Raw genomic sequence first — 18334 nt, 5'->3', positions numbered from 1 at the left:
TGCCTTGACCGGTCAGACCGCTCGGTCATACCGATCATACCGGTTAATGCCAATTTTGGCTGTCAACATATGCCCCTCCTGTTTTTTGGTAAAGCTTGCTTACCAAAAAACATTCTTCTGAGCCAAAATTGTCTAAGGGCGATGATTAACACTACATCGGCCATGTTTTGCTCAAGTCAATGTTGCAACAACTTGTTTGGGCCGCCACACCTTCTTCATTGTCGCTGACGTCTTTGGCACGGTCTCCACTTGTTGTCCCATTGCCTCCTTCTTGCGCATACATTGCAGCCTTCGCTTCTGAGTATGAGACAAACCTGAGAGACACCACCTCGGTTGTAAATACTTCGAATCTTGCTCCTTGCTCTTCCCATTCTCTTTGCTGCAATCAACATCTTGCTTGACAGGATTATTGCTAGCAACAATCGGTCTTTATAATAATGCATGATTTGGATATATAGGAGGATATTGAATATAATATGATTGCATATGCAGTCCTACTATAATTCATAGGTGTATAAAAGTAAGGATACTAACAATACCATGGAGCAATCGGTCCACTAGATGAAGTATAATTACTTTGACTCGATTGTTCTTGATGTCTTGACGATGATATCGTATCCTTACTTTGCTTGGTAGCCCCTTCTGTCTCTGAGCACTCCATTCCTTCTCATATTTAGCCAAGAGTTCTTTAAAACTCGGCCTTGTCTTAATTTTGGAGGAGTTCCCAGATTTACTGGGCGCACCGGTCAGACCGGTCCCATTACCGGTCGAACCGGTCAGACCGCCGCTGTGGCCGTTCAGACCGGTCGACTTGTTGTCGGTCTTCTTCTTGTCTTGCCCCCGAGTGTTTTTGCACCTTGAGGGATCTCCTGTGTCAGCTTCTTTTCAGGTTTTTCATCACCAATAACTACATTCTTCCCCTTGGTTGATTCGGCTTGACTCGGCCGAACTAGCACTTTAGGATTTTTCAATTCCAACACATGCACTGGGAAAGGATTCTGATCAACCTGCATATTAGAAGTAACCAATCGTCCTTCATTAATGGCCGATTGAATTTGTCTACGTAACACATTGCAATCATTAGTAGCATGTGAAAAAGTATTATAAAACTTGCAATATGCTCGCTGCTTCAACTCTTCAGGCGGCGGTACCCATGTGACATTTTGACGTATCCAATCCTATATAACTCATCAAATATCCTTTCGCACTTGGATACATCAAAAGTAAATTTTTCACCTTGCTGATTTTTCTGAATCGGCTTAAGAGCAGAACAAGTAAATGGTTTAGCTTGAGATGGCCAAGCAAACTCAGCAGCATACACATCATTAGATTCATCGTCCGAACAATTTGAATTGCATTCTAAACTATGCACACTAGAACGATGATGTCTTTGAGACTCTTGAGGCTCTTTGCTTCGGCTTTCTATAGCCAAAGCTTCTTTGATGCACCTGAGTAACGGTAAAGAAATCATAGCCCTCTAATCTTTCTTTAATATGAGAGCGCAAGCCATTAAAAGCCAAATCAGCTAAATCTTTTTCTGCAATATTCACACTAAAGCATCGGTTTTTTGTATCGCGGAATCAGTCTTACATAATCATTGACAGATTCATCACGCGATTGTCTAACCGATGTTAAGTGAGACAACTTAAGCTCATCATGCCCACAGAAAAAGTGCTCATGGAACTTCTGCTCTAACTATTCCCATGAGCCAATAGAATTAGGTGCCAAAGATGAAAACCATGAGAAAGCGGTTCTAGTTAAGGATAAAGAAAATAAACGCACTTTCAACTCGTTTATTGAACCAGCTTCTCCTAATTGGGCAAGATACTGACTAATATGCTCAAAAGTACTCCTAGTATCTTCCCCACTGAATTTAACAAACTCAGGACAACCTAAAACCAGCAGGGTATGCAACCGAATCAAATGAAGTAGGATACGGCTTTTGGTATGTGCGGGTTTTGCTTCTAACCTCCACTCCAAAACTTTCTCTAATCAGATTAGCCAAATCATTCTTATAATTAGTAAGCATTTTATCAAAATTACTTGAAGAATTTGGCTGTGTGGATGTAGATACCTCTCGCTGGTTCGAAACAAACTGACCGGATGGACCGGTCGGTACGACCGGTCGGACCGGTTGGGGGGAACCGGTCTGATCGGGCTGATATACCGGTCTGACCGGTCTCTGCCAGTTTTGCCAACGCTGCACATATCGGTCGAACATCTCGTCGGAAATAGGACCGGGTTGTGGCACTGAATTCCTGGAGATTTCTGGTGGTGTGTACTGAACAATCTCGTTCGTTCGGCTAATGTTGGCCGAACCAGGAATACTCATAATAGGATCAGTGTATGTGGGTGTAACAGTTTGACCACTGAAATAATTTATCAGCATCCCATATTGAGGTTGACTCGTAGGAGATGCTGCCGATGGTTGAGGAACATAAAATTCAGAAGTAGAAACAGATGGAAGTTCACCGGCTGATTCTGGTTTCTTACCAGCCGATTCCCTTTCCTTATAGCTAAGCCAATTAACCCAATAAACATCACGCTCAGCTAACAATTTCTGAATTTGTTCCATAGTAACACCAGAAGGTGGAGTAGTTGCAGCAGGTGTTACCTCAGTAGATGCATCCGAGGAAGTAGAAGTGAAGTCGATCTCTTTGATCTTGGTGACCTTGCCGCATCGACCGACCTCGATGCTCGCAAGCGCCGCTTGTAGATCTTCTTCATCACGCTTCTTCTTGCGCTCCTCCAGCAGCAAACGAACGTCCTCCGGAAGATGCTCATATGAAGGGATGATGTTCTCCTTGTCGATTTATGTGTTGGAGCACATCTTCTTTGGAGTAGATTAGATTGGTTCTATTAACCAAGATCTTTCTTCCCCAGCGAAGTCGCCAAAAAATATGTTGACGCAAATCTCAGTCAACACACGAACGCACTAGATCGTGCGGCGCGAGAAAGAGCTCGATGCAGCTCTCTCTGCGTGGAGCGGTCAGATCGGTCTAAGGAACCGGTCAGACCGGTCGCCGGTGAGAATCGGCTGACGGCCGACGAACGCGAACCCAGGAGGGACCCCGTCAGGGTAGGCGCACGTAGGGTTGTTCTAGAATCGGCAGGCCACCTAGAACACCTTCAAACGTCACGGAGACGAGTGAAGAATAGCAGATGGGGTTGGAAAAGCTAGGGTTTGGAGAAGAAGATAAAAAGTAAAGTTTGTATTGATTTTGTTCGATTGGATGCTCTAATCGGCCGTGACCCTTTATATTTATAGGGTGGGGTGGACTTATCCCACAAGAAATCCTGTTTACAGATCTAAATCTATAAAAATCTCTAGTTGTACTCGGACTCTACCTGGACCGGTCAGACCGGTCGGACCTACCGGTCAGACCGATCGGCCCCTGCCGGACAGGCCACAATGTCTTGACCGGTCAGACCGCTCGGTCATACCGATCAGACCGGTTAGTGCCAATTTTGGCTGTCAACACTGGGTTTTTTTTTGCGAGTATTCTCTGTTAAGCTGGTTTCTCGAGTTCGATTAGATGTTGTTTTTTCTTCTTCCTAATTTTAATTTTAATTCAATTTTATTATTACATATCCATAAAACAAGCTTTCGCATAATTACTACGTCGAGAATTTGAGACGGGAATGTAGTTTTCAATAGTCTCGTAGTGGCAAACTGGGCAACTAGGTTAAGTGTTCTCTGAGTGCCGATCTTCGTTGGGAGAGCACTCCGTGTGTTAATGGAAAGTGCTATTCCACCAAAAAAAAAGCAACATGAGCTCGCCAACCGTACGAAGATTATTGACTTTTGTCACAGTCCTGGTTAGTCAATGATTCACATCCCTTAATTAGAGCAAGTATATTATGATTGGCTATAAGCAGACTGAATGCTGAGGTGGAGGAGAGAGAAGAGAAAAGTGAGAAGAAATGAGTTGTTAGCTTACAGCCAATTTGGACACAGGAATCAAATTTTTTTTGAGATAGACAAGTGAGTTATGTATTAATGGTGGAGAGCTAAACTACTATACAAGTGAGTTGAGAGATGAGCTGCAAAGATTGTTGCAGCCAGCAGCAAATTAAATCATTAACCTTGCTCTTAGATTCTCTTAATCGTTTAATCTTCGGTGATGTGTGAGTGAGGTTGAATCATGTGTCTCTGAGGCACCTTAATCTCTGGCTCAATAAAATTGTTAGAAGCGACGACGAACAAAATGATGAAAACAATAAAGATCAAATTTAAAGAGACACAAGGATTTAACGTGGAAAATCCCTCCAATGCGAAGGGTAAAAATCACAGGCGCTAGCCAGCAAGAACTTCACTATATCGGGTGTGTGTTTACAACGCCTAACGGCGTCTTACAAAAGGAATAATCGAATTGATGTTCTCCGGTGAAGCCTATGAGTTAGATATATAGGAGAGTCATATGATCTCCTCAACTTCTACTAGCAATGTGGGATTAAAAGTTTACACCACATGGGCCTTTGGGATTTATTTGGAATAATTGAAATACTTAATGGGTCAAGCCCAAATTCCAACAATCTCCCACCAGAATTTGGATCACAATATAACATACTCCACCTTGAGACAAATTCATGTTTGTAGCATATCAAAATCATCACCTGAACACAACAAAGAATAAAATTTCTGGCGCCAAATAGCCTCTTGGGCTAAGCTGTCAAACCAACTAAGTTTGAACAAAACTCAAACTTAGCTACAGGAACTGGTTTAGTCATCATACTAGCTGGATTATCATGAGTACTGATTTTGCATACTTTCAATTTACCTTGTGAAATAACATCACGAACATAATGGTACTTGACATCAATATACTTTGTCCTTTCATGAAACATCTGATTTTTGGTGAGGCAAATAGCACTTTGACTGTCACAGAATAGATCAATGCAAGAATCAACTCCACACAGCTCAGCAAACAAACCTTTCAGTCAAACTGACTCCTTGCACGCTTCAGCAATAGCCATATATTATGCTTCTGTGGTAGACATAGCAACAACAGGCTGCAAAGTAGCCTTCCAACTCATAGCACAACTGCCAACAGTGAACCCATAACCTGTGAGTTACCTGCACCTATCTAAATCAGCAGCATAATCTGAATCCACATAATCAATAAGTCCCTGATCAGTTCTCCCAAACTTCAAACAAGAATCTGCTGTTCCTCTGAGGTACCTGAAAATTCACTGAACTGCCTTTCAGTGTTCTTTACCAGGATTAGACATGTATCTGCTAACCAAACTCATAGCATATGATAAATCTATGTGAGAGCAGACCATGGCATACATCAAAGAACCAATAGTACTAGAATATGAGACTTTTGATATGTATTCAACATCTTCATCAGAACTAGGACACTGAGTGGCTGACAATTTAAAGTGAGGTGCAATAGGAGTACTAACTGGCTTTGAATCATGCATATTGAAACGCTAAAGAACCTTGTTAATGTAATTATTTTGACTAAAAAATAATAAACCAGATTTTCTGTCTCTAATAATCTCCATACCTAGAATTTTCTTAGCAACATCAAGATCCTTCATATCAAATTCACTACTCAACAATTTCTTTATTGTAGTGATTTCTTTTCTGCTCTTGGCAGCAATAAGCATGTCATCAACATATAACAGCAAGTATATAGGTGATCCATCAACAATCTTAATGTAAACACAACTATCATATTCAGATCTTTTAAAACCATGTAACAACATAAATGAATCAAATCTCTTATACCACTGACGAGGAGACTGTTTGAAACTATATAAGGACTTTTTCAATTTGCAAACATAATTCTCCTTGCCTGGCACTATGAGTCCTTCTGGTTGATCCATGTAAATTTCCTCCTCAAGCTCTCCAAGTAAAAATGCAGTCTTCGCATCTAACTGCTGAAGCTCAAGATCATGCATAGCAACAATACTAAAGAAAGTCCGAATTGAACTATGCTTCACAACTTGATAGAACACATCATTATAATCACCACCAGGAATCTGACTGAAGCCCTTTGCAACTAACCTTGTCTTAAATTTTATAAGCTCACTAGGAGACAAACCCTCCTTTCTCTTGAAGACCCATTTGCAGCGAACAGACTTCTTTTTCTCAGGTAAGCTCACAATCTCCCATGTGCCATTTTGCTCAAGAGACTGCATCTCCTCCTGCATAGCTGTGATCCACTTCTCCTTATCAACAGAATCAACGGCTTCAGAATATGTTGCTGGCTCACAAGCATCCTCCACCTGTTCAGCACAACTCAAAGCATAATAAGTCAGATTACACTCCTCAATTAAACGGTTTGGAGGTCCACAGCTCCTCTTTGATCTGCGAAGAGCAATAGGTAAATCTAAATCCTTCTCATGCTGTAAATCAGACTGTGAAACTGGAGGTGAGTGCTGAACAGTATCAGGAACACTATCTGAAATATCATTACCAACAACTTCATTTTCCTGGTCATCCATAAGCTCCACCTGCACACTAACTTGTGGCTGCAATTTTTCAACTAAAGTATCATCTGTGGACAGACTGTCAATAAACATCACAGACTCATTGAAAACAACACTTCTGCTCATGAAACTCTTTTTAGTTGCAGGATTCCACAATTTATATCCTTTGACTCCCGAATCATAACCAAGAAATAGACATTTAATAGCTCTAAGCTCTAATTTTCCATTATCAACATGAGCATAAGCAGTGCAGCAAAAAACTCTCAAGTATGAATAATCTGCAGGTGTACCAGACCATACCTCAATAGGAGTCTTCTTGTTGAGTGGAATAGAAGGCGATCTGTTGATCAAATAGCATACAGTATTAGCAGCCTCAACCCAAAAACGCTTGTTCATGCGGGCGTTGGACAGCATGCAACAAGCTTTCGAGATAATGGTCCTGTTCTTGCACTCGGCCACACCATTCTGCTGCGGAGTGTATGAGATGGTATGATGCCTAACAATGCCTTCTTTTCTGCAATAATTATCAAAAACATCCGAACAAAATTCTCCACCATTATCGGTGCGAAGCACCTTGATCTTCTCAGTTTGCCTTTCTATCATAACTTTCCACTCTGTAAAAGCAGCAAAAGTATCATCTTTGTTTTTCAGAAAATAAGGCCAGACTCTTCTAGATTAATCATCAATAATGGTAAGTATATAACGAGCACCACCATATGAAGGCTTACGGGAAGGACCCCACAAATCAGCATGAACATAATCAAGTATACCTTTTGTGGTATGAACAGAGGTATTGAATTTGACCCTCTTGTGCTTACCAAATACACAATACTCACAGAACTTCTTGCCACTCAGAATGCAGCCATCCAGCAGGTTTCTCTTCATCAATTCTGCCATACCGAGTTCTCTCATGTGTCCAAGATGCATATGCCAAAGGTCAGTCTTACTAGGTTCAGCATTAGCAACATTAGCAGCAGAAACAGAACCATGCAAAGTACAACCTCTGAGAACATATAAATTTGAAGGATTTAGATCACCCAGCAAACATACAAGAGAACCTTTAGATACATTCACAACTCCACCTGAACCGGTGTATTTGAGTACTTCTTTATCAAGTGTGCTCAACGAGATCAGATTTCTTTTCATCCCTGGTATGTGCCTCACATTTTTCAGTGCGCGAATCATGCCATCATGGGTCTTGATCTGAACAGAGCCAATGCCAACAATCTCACACGGGTTATCATCTCCCATGCGCACAAAATCACCGTTCTGCAAAGACTCATAGGAACTGAACCAATCTATGTTAGTGCAGATATGAAAGGAACATGCAGAATCAAGAATCCACTCATCATGACCAGCAACACAACCAGCAAAGACAACCAAACAATCTGACTCAGAGTTTTCACCAGCGGAAGCAACACTAGCCTTACCATCAGATTTATTTTTCCTCTTCTCCTTATTCTGCAATTTCCAGCAATCCTCAATCATATGAGATTTCTTCTTGCAGTACTTACAAAATAATTTCTTCTTGGGACCTTTGGACTGGGAGCAGCCTCTACCGTCATTGCTCTTGCTACGATTGTTGTTGTCGCTGGATGATCTTTGCTCTGATCTGCCTCTAACATGCAAGGCGTCGCCCCTTGAGGACGATCCATCTGTTTGCACCATGCCTTTCATCTTCTCCTTAGACTGGAGTGCCTCACAAACTTCCACAAGGGTTAGTTAATCACAGCTTAATAGTATGGTGTCACGAAAACTTGCATAAGAACTTGGCAAAGAGCATAATAAGAGAAGACCTAAGTCCTCATCTTCATACTTAACCTCCATCGACCCTAGGTCAGCAACGATCTCCTTGAAGACAGATAGGTGACCCATCACCGAATCACCCTCCTGCATCCTAAACGTATACAGCTTCAACTTCATATGCAATTTACTGGTAAGATCCTTCGACATGCAGATCGATTCCAGTTTTAGCCACAATTCTGCAGCAGTCTTTTCCTGCAACACTTCTTACAGAATATCATTAGATAGATGAAACTGAATAAGAGAAAGAACCTTACGGTCCTTGCGCTTCTCCTCATCGGTCCACTCATCCTTCTTCTTCTTCCCGAATTTTTCCAGCGCCTCATCAAGATCATTGGTTTGCGCCAGAATAGCTCTCATCTTGACTTGCCACAGCGAGAACCTCGTCTTGTAGTCCAACATCGGTAGATCATATTTTATCGACGCCATCACGAAACCGTAACTTGAAACCACGGCTCCGATACCCTTTGTTAGAAGCGACGGCAAACAAAACGATGAAAACAGCAAAGATCAAACTTTAAGAGACACAAGGATTTAACGTGGAAAACCCCTCCAATGCGAAGGGTAAAAATCACGGGCGCCAGCCAGCAAGAATTTCACTATATCGGGTGTGTGTTTACAACGCCTAACGGCGGCTTACAAGATGAATAATTGAATTGATGTTCTCCGGTGAAGTCTATGGGTTAGATATATAGGAGAGTCATATGGTCTCCTCAACTTCTACTAGCAATGTGAGATTAAAAGTTTGCACCACATGGGCCTTTGGGATTTATTTAGAATAACTGAAATACTTAATGGGCCAAGCCCAAATTCCAACAATCTCCCAGCAGAATTTGGATCACAATATAAGAATAATAATAATATTTTTAAGGTATAATAGGCATTTCATCATGAACTTCACACCATGGAATTGTCCGATTGTAGCCCGGCGCACTGCTTCAATGGCTCGATATGAAAGACGACCAGCTCTACTATTTTGGTGCCATATCGAGGTTCAATTTGATCCCTCAGACTGTCAAAATGACCATCTCATTACTTAACTTTTTTTATCTAGGTTTCATCCGTGCCCTATGTGGCATGGCATGTTATAACGCCATGTCAACGAATAGTTAGCTAAGATGAGCAAGGACATGTAATAAGTAACCCTTTCTACTTCACTGGGCTAGGCATCGACTATACATGAGAAAAGACACAATGAAATCATACGGTTCCTCCACCTCGAATATGAACTAGTGATTGGTGCGCGTGCATAGATGATATGTAAAAGACGGTTATATAGCGAAGATGTTTAGAAAGTAATGGCACCAAATTACATAATATGCAGGTAGAAGTTTTTCTGGGACGGGTTGCTAGTAGTTCTACACTTTTTACATTAAAGCTCACCGTCAAGAAGTAACAGACTGTTATTTGGTCCAAGTAGACCAATATGTGTGACAGATCGTTGTTCGGTGGCTGCATTTTGTTTGGTGCATGACTATACCAGGCGTGGGGGTGGAAAATAGAATGTATTTGTTAGCTGATGTGCCTGTAGCGAAATTAGTTGTAAATTTGTAACGGAATTCATAGGTTTTTTTTGAACATTGCCAGGAGCATTGGCCGGCATTTAAGAACTCAAGTTGGGCACCCACACTGACCGCACACTCAACACAGATGGACTGCCGGGAAGTCCGAGGATGCGCCTACCGGGGCTTACACACGCACACACCCCGGCCCCCTCGTGCGACACCAGCAAACGCCCAGACTGGGATTCGAACGCTGGTGGGCAGCTCGGCCACTGCCGGAGCTAGCCACCAGACCTTCGGTCCGTTCTCGAATTCATAGGTTTCAGTAGGATAAGTTGTTTTGCATACAATTACAGGTTTAGCGCTTGTATTTCCAATTTCCATTCCCAATTATCGCGATCAAAATATATGGATTTTATAAATTTAGTGAATATTGGTTTTTGGAAATATAATTTAATGAAGAGAGGAAATCTTGTTAGGAAGAAGGCGGATAAAATTTCTGAATTATTGTGCAACGTGTTACTTAATGAAATGGAGGTGTTACTTAATGAAATCGAGGTGAGTCAGAAAAACACAAAAAAAAAACGTGTAAACGAAATAGAAGAGGCGCCTCGAAGCTAAGCAAAGCTAGGCACTTAGAAAATCCATAGTTCTAACCTAGCACGGGGAAGGTAGAAGGTAGAAGCAAATAATGGTCGTAGGCTATTGGCAGAAGAAGCACAAACAACGGTTTCAAAGTAAGAGCGCTCCTTCGTTAAATTTGCGAAGCAAAAGGACAGGTAGGGGCATACAGCCGAGCAACACAGAGCCACAAGGGAAAAACAATGTAGGCGCTAGGGGCGGATGCGGACGAGAAGGAGCAGCAGAACCAACCGCACCGCACACAAGGAACGCAAGGACAGCAGAGGAACAAAGAAAGCACCAAAGCTCGGACGGGACAACGAAAGCGAGGGAGAAGAAGAGGCAAGCGGAAGAAACAGGAACTTATACTTGAAGACAAACCAGAGGAAAGAGAGAGCAGCGAATAAATTAGTCTTTGTATCCACATTTAATATGCATTTCAGGCTTTGCTTTTGATGTTCTTTTCTGAGCTTATGTTTGTTATTCCTTCTAATTTTACTAATTTGCTCTAATCCGTTTTTATGCAAAATTGCTTTCTCAGTTGTCATATAAGATTCATTTTGGAAGTGTTTTCCAATCAGAGAGCTCCAATTTTATAAAGGCATGTAGGATTTTCAAACTTTCTCCTATGGATATTAGAGATTACTACGACTGGATCTTAAGTTGTGTTAAATATTGCTGTCAGATTTAAATTAGGGTGGTTTTAGCTTTTATCATCATGGTTGCTACGCGAGAGGGTCGAATTTCCAGAGCTGGCATCGAGTTGAATTGACATCTGATCAATTTGTAACAAACAGGTAGCACCTAATTTACAGCGTTACTTGCTGTCAAAACCTACTGATATACAAGCCATCTGAATTATTATGCTTTTGGCATATTTTGGTTGCCTATATCAATCTGTTTTGAAATGGTTGGTTTTGGAACATGTACTATTGTTCCTTATGTGATTATCAAAATATTTTTATGAATTCGTTTTGCAGAACAGAGCATTACAAGAAGATTTAGTGAACAGCCAATTGATCACCAGCCCAAATGGAATGACTAAAACACATTTGTATTTTATTAAGAATTAAAGCACTTCTGTCAAAGATGGATGATCTCCAATTATAAATGCATCTTCAGTTTTCTAATCTTTGATTCATCTCTAATTGTAGGAAGAATGAGCGGATATGATTTAAGTATGTTGCAGTAAATCATAGGGGATGTTATCAACACTACTGAGCTGCACTTTTTGGTTTCATTTCTGAACTTTTGAAGTTAGTAAAGTTGAAATTCATTTATCAAAATTCTTTTATTGAGTGCAAATTTTTTTTCTTCACAAATTAAGTCATTCATCGTGTTAACCAGAAATTATTTTGGTCGCTTGTCTTCCAAAAGAAAATGTGTGCAACGTTCTGCATTGCTCTTTGCTCTTTTTGTTGGAGGAAGAGGAGACGTAATTTTTAAGATGAAATGTAGATCAAGGCATCAACACCATGAAGAAAGCGAAAGCGTGTTGCAGAGAAGATTGATCATTGATGCATCGAGGCCTACTGCTGCTTAGTCTTCCAAGTTTAAACCAAACGTTTCCTTGGATTTACAGAATCATGGAAAGTAGGTAAACAACCAAGTGTGGTTAACTTTGTCTTTACCTAAGAATGTGTCAGAGTAAGTTTCTCATGTGCGTGATTCTATATTTTCCTAAATATTCTGAGCAACTATTGTGTGAATCTGTTACCCAATTACATATTAAACAACTTAAAATGTGTCCTAGGAATCTACACATTGTTCATGCTGAAATATTACCCGTAGCATTAGCACGGTCATATTGGGTCCTGTTTGGATCCTCTAAGGGCAACTCCAACAAACTCGGTAAACCCATCCTGCTCGGCAAAAAAGGAAAAACAACGGTTAATCCTGTCCCAATGGACTCACCATCTACCTCGCTTCTCCATCCCGCTCGCTATCTCTTACTCTTCCCTCAACATCTTTGCCAAGCGCACTTTCCTCGCCATCTCGCATCGCTCCTATTTCCCGTGGCTGTTTCGCCTCTGATTCATCCTCCTACCCTCACGCCTGCACCCCTCCCTTGCCGCTCTGGCGCCGCGCTCGTCATCGCCGTCCTTGCGCCACTATTGCCGTCCTCGCGCCACTACTGCGCTGTGCTGTCGTCGCCGTCCCCGCACTGTGCCGTCCTAGAGAGCGCGCTTCGGAGCTCCCATGTCGTGTCGTCGTCTCCGTCCCCGTTCTACGACCGCTACTGTCTCCCACTCCACCCTTCTTCTTCCTCGAGCAGAGCTGACCGAGCACTCCTTCCCCGATGAATCTATACAAGATAAGGAGTTAGTAGATAAGCTCTCAGATTTTCTTACCAAGGAGGCATAGATGATTTTGAGTCTATCAAGCTCTTTTTTGAATTTCATTTCTTGATTAACTCCTGTGCTATCTTCTTTCTTGCTTTCGGCAGTCAAGCACTTGTGATCAACATCACTCGAAGATGTTGACTCATATGAAGCTTGTCCTTGCCTTGATCGCCTTTGGGAGCACATCTTCCTCTCTTTACGTCTTTCCCTGGTCTGACCGGTCAGACCGGTTCCAACAAGGAACCAGCAGACTTTCTCTCTTTTCTTCCTTGATCATCGGAAGTGGCCACAAGAGGATGAGTATAATTCTCTGAAGTGGTATACTCCTCCAGTGACCCTTCATCTTCCTCTTGGTCATCGTCATCACTATCTTCTTTGCATATTGCCTCGAGGAGTTGCCAAAGACGATATGCATCAAGACGTATCTTTGAAAATTTCTTCTCCTCTTGTATAGAATCTGCAAAATCTTTGTCCACGCTTTCAAACAAGAGATCAACAACACGACGATTACACAACAAGCATTCATTTTCCTTATTTGACAATTTTGACAAATTGTTGAAGTCCTTAGGTAGAATACTAGTTTTGATAGCTTGCTCAAAAGAAGGACCCATGGTCCTTAAGACATTAAGAATATGAGTAGACTAAGAGATGTAGTTTGAGCCATCCATAGCAAGGGGCTCAAACGATACCTCGTAAGATGTCGACATCGCGATTCTCCAAGCGGTTAGGCTTCAATCCGGAGACCAAAACTCTGATACCAATTGAAAGGATCTTGATCACACGATGTCGTAGCCAAGAGGGGGGTGAATAGGCTTTTCTTCAAATTTCAGCCCTTAACCCTGTTGGATCTGACTGGACCGGTCAGACCAGTCCACCAGACCGGTCAGACCGGTCTAAACAGGCAGACAGGCCACAGACGGGAAAATCCTCTTTCTTGAGCTTGAACCTATACAAAACTTGGAGTGTATCTTTTGCAGAGTATTTATATCAATATGATTAGCTCACTGCACACAAGTAGAGCACACCCAAGTAGATCAAGTGGAAGCACAATTCAAACTCAAAGACTTTAATGCAAGGTAAGTATAACAAATCGAAATAAAGATGATGCAAAGGAGACACGGTGATTTGTTTTACTGAAGTTCGGATTCACCCCGTGCACCCACGTGTGAATCCTAGTCTCCGTTGAGAAAGCTTATGGTGACCACAAGGTCAAGCTATCTCCTCTCTCCACTATAGGATCATGCGCCCTCGTGGCACACAATTGCTGCTGCAACAAACTTGCCGCTGCTCACCACAATCTTGGGAGCTAGCCGGTGACACCTAGCCATCTAGGAGCCAATGCTCCAAGAGTACCAAATGCTTCAAACAAGTTGGCCGACGCAACCTCAAGTGTTAAAAGCTAGGGCTCAATCTCTCTTGCTCAAATGACTCTCAAGGATTAGATTCACTCAACCCAACTCAAGGATTCAACTTGAATCAAGCAACTCTCACAAAGAGATGTTGGGGAGGACTCTCCAAGTGCTCACAAGGCTCTCACAAGTGTTCGAAAAATGAATAGCATCAGCACCCACGAATGGGCGAAGTCATGAGGTATAAATACCCCCTCTCATAAAACTAGTCGTTGACCTGTCAGTACCAGACCGATCAGACCGGTCTCTTCGAAAAACTAGCCGTTAGAGGTTTTGATGCCTAGACTGGTCAAACCGGTCCTATGGACCGGTCAGACCGGTCCCTCACTTATTTATGTAGTGTTAGCTCGCTCTTTTAGGCTCTACTCTTTAGTGACTGCTATGAGCACTTTTGGTGTTGTCTAAACCCACTGATGTTGCATCCCTCTTGATAGTACGACATACCTATACTCAAATGCACAAATTAAATGTACAAGTACCACAATCAACACATGAGCTTCTTCATTATGATCATGCCGACTCTTCTTTGATCAATACCGTGAGGGCATCAACATCTCCAATTCTTTAAGCATACCCGCTTTGAGCTAGTGACTTTGAATCTTGAATTGCATAGGAATGGATCCAACATTGATTCACAAGTCACCTTCTTTACTTGAATAATGACACTCTTCAATATAGAGCTCTCCATGACTCTAGGATTTCCGGCTTTTGATCCATATCGGTTTCTTTGCTCCCCCCGAAGCCATCGCTTGCGTAGCCTCTTGAAACATGCCTCTCGGTCCTCTACCTTTATCCTAGCTATCCATCTTGAACTCATGTTGATTTATGTCATGCATGAAATCTTCTTTATCAATTTGAATTCCAGATTCAATCTCATATGTAAGCTTTCCATTTTGTGACGTTATCTTTGCATAAACTCACGTGTCATTCACTTTGTCTTGCTTGCTTCTTTTGTTAATCATCATTTATCACAAATGACAAGTTCTTTCATATTTGAGACTCCACATATATGCATATGTCCATGTCCCATTCATTTTACCTTGCTTGCCTCTTTTGTTAACAACATTCATTACAAATGACAAGTTCTTCCGTATTTGAGACTGTGCATAAACATATCACATCTCATTCACAAAACATTTACTTGTCATTTTGAATCCCATTATAAATCGAACAAGCCTTTGCAAATATTAGAGCCTTTATGTTAACCAAGAATACCTTGCTCTATCTTTCATATCTTGTTTTGCTTGTCATGCATATATATAATTCCAATGGGATAATCACACTTGCTTGCAATACATAACCCATCTCATTTAATACTAATTTCTCAATTAAATTCCTGCTCATAATTTCATGCAAATAAGTTAGTCCTTTAATCGTGTTGTCAATCAAGACTCCAAACCCCACTAGGGGCCTAGATGCTTTCAATCTCCCCCTTTTTGGTGATTGATGACAACCCGATTAAAGCTTACAAAAAGATATTCAATAAAACATTTGATTCTCAGATTTAGTTGGAGCTCCCCCTCAATATATGCAAATGAATGGAATTCATCACAAGTTGGCCTCACATGCCAAATTACACATATTGAGCACAAAGAAGACTCCCCCTAAATCTCCGTATCCGTGGGGTGCAAAAAGTGTGTGTAAACAACATAAACGAACCCGTGATGCAATATGGCATTTAAAGCATACAGATAAGCAAAACTGCAATGCTGCTGCCCCAGACCGGTCAGACCAGTCCAAGAGACCGGTCAACACCAGCCAACATAGCACACAGCTTAGACCGGTCAGACATGTCCTTCCGACCGATCAGCCCGGTCAGAGACAGCCAGCACAACCCAAGGCTGATAGCAAAAGCATCACATCACATAAAAATTTCAGACTATCACAAGTATTTCTAATGCATTTAAATCATGATAAATACACCCAGTAGCACACAATGCAAATGTCTACACAATGCAAATGTCTCAAGTCCACAAGTCCTTAATATATAGAGATATGTTTTTACAAGATGAGACAAGAATACTCAACATATCCAACTAAACACATCCATACATGATATCCATCCATACCATGATATCCATACATCCATCATCCATGCGTGATAAGATCTAGATGATACAAGATCAAGATTGTAACATCCCAAAAATTTACCAAATCAAATCACGCGCTAGAATATTTCTTTCAAAACTTTTTCATCGTTGAGCCCAGTTAACCCTAATCCCCTCCCAGAGTTTCCGCCGTCCTGATGTCCGATTTCAATCATTGTCCCATCTTTTCTGCCAACCGTACCCTTCCTCTTTTTCCTCGCCGCCGTCCCATCCCGCGTCGCGCGGCTACCGGTCGCCCATGCACCACCGCCCGTCGCGATCGCCGCCGGATTCCCCGCCAGCTCTCTCTCCTTTCCCTTTTTCCTTTTCGTTTTCTCCATTTCTTCTTTTTTTTCCTTTTCCCATTTTCATTCTCTCTCTCCCTCACTCTCCTTCTCCCTCCTTCTGCTCTGCCCCGCACGCGCAGCCCGGCCCGGCTTCCCCCTCTCCTCTCCCGCGCACTACAGAGTGGCTCGCTCGCCATGCAGACCCTGGCCTGCCCGAGTGCACACGCACGCACGCACGCACGCACACGGCGCTCGGTGCACCGAACCGTGATGCCGTACCACGCCGCGGCCACCTGTCCAGCCAGCCGCCTGCCCCGCGCATGCCACGCCGCAGCCTCCCTTGTCTCGCGCTCGTCGCATCCCGACGCGTCGAGCCGCGCACACCGCACCCGCTCGCCCGCGTGCACACCCTCGAGCCTGCCCCGTGCGCGCGCACAACCGTGCCCACGCGTTCCACGCGCGCGCGTCCACACGCACCGCGCGACCGCACCGCCCGCCGCGCCGCTCGTCGCTGCCCTGCCCTGCTCCCTGGCCAGCGCCAGCGCACGCACGCGCATGCACTCGCCGGCAGTGCCGCGCCTCGCCACTTTCGCCCGGCCCTGCCGCGCGGAGCAAGCTCGCCGCCCAAGCATGCCACCGTCGCTGCAACCTCCTTGTGCCCGAACAGCACGCCTGCAGTACTCGCCGCGCCTGCCCGAGTCGTCACTTCGCCCTGGTCAGCCACGAATCACGCATCACGCCGCTCCACGATGCCCTGAGCGCTATTAATGGCCGCCGGTCGGCCACCACCGGCGCCCCGCCACTCCACCGCCTTCCCTCGGCTATAAAGAGGCCCTGCCTCGCCTCTGAGCTCCACAACCGCCACCACAATCCGCAGAGCCACCCAACCCAGCACCTCCCTACACCTAGCGCCGACGCCAGAGCCGCCTAACGCCGCCGCCACCGGTCCACGTGGCCCGCCCTCCACGCTCCACCCCAGCCCGAGGTAAGAGGGGGAGTTGAACCCCCTCGATCCCTGTTGGCGCTCCTTAAGTACCCCTTTTATCCCTTGTTTATCCTTGATAATAGCATGAATTTAATATCAAAATCACTAACCGTCCTAACACCGGCCTAATTATTGGTCATTTTCACACTTGAACATATATTTTGGAGGAACTTCATTTTTGCAGGTTTTTGGCCTATTTTGGAGCATGAAATGACGAGGCCTGTGATCGAGCGCTAACACGGAGAAAGACGAAGGCCAAAGCCCAAAGAAGGACCAAAGCCCATGTTGATTCGAAGTCCATTCATGCACATCTATCCTCCAAGAGAGCCCAAAGGACCAAGCCCACGAAGATGAGATCAAGATACTTCGGGATTAAGCAAAGCAAATGAAGATTTAAGGAAGGATTCCCTATCCTATCCTTTCCTCGAAGATATCTCCAAGATAACGACATCCAAAGGGGTGCAATCGTGAAGGACATAAACTCTAGAAGATGCGAGGAGTCTACGCGCGAAAGATGAGACCGAGGTAAGCCCGAAAGAGGGTAGGCTGGCCGTCCTAGGCCCATGGGGCCGGCCGGCCTAGCCCGTTTCTGAGGCGGTTCAGCCTCCCCTTCTACCGGTGGCTTCCTCAGCTTATAAATAGCTTGCACCTTATTCAACTCACAGCATCCATCAACCCAGAACTCGATGAAAACCTAGGGCTAAGACCAGAGGGAGACGACGGCCGCCGCAAGTCTTCAAAGTTGTCTAGGAGATGGCTTTGGCCACCCTAGCCGCCATGGCCTCCCTGCGTGGTTGTGTCATGGTGGAGTTCATGAGCTAGTTGGAGTCATCAATGGTGTATACGCGGTGGTGACG

The sequence above is a fragment of the Panicum virgatum genome, chromosome 2N (genome assembly GCF_016808335.1).
Source record: "Panicum virgatum strain AP13 chromosome 2N, P.virgatum_v5, whole genome shotgun sequence".
Classification (NCBI taxonomy): Eukaryota; Viridiplantae; Streptophyta; class Magnoliopsida; order Poales; family Poaceae; genus Panicum; species Panicum virgatum.
Note: the sequence above shows the minus strand (reverse complement) of the source record.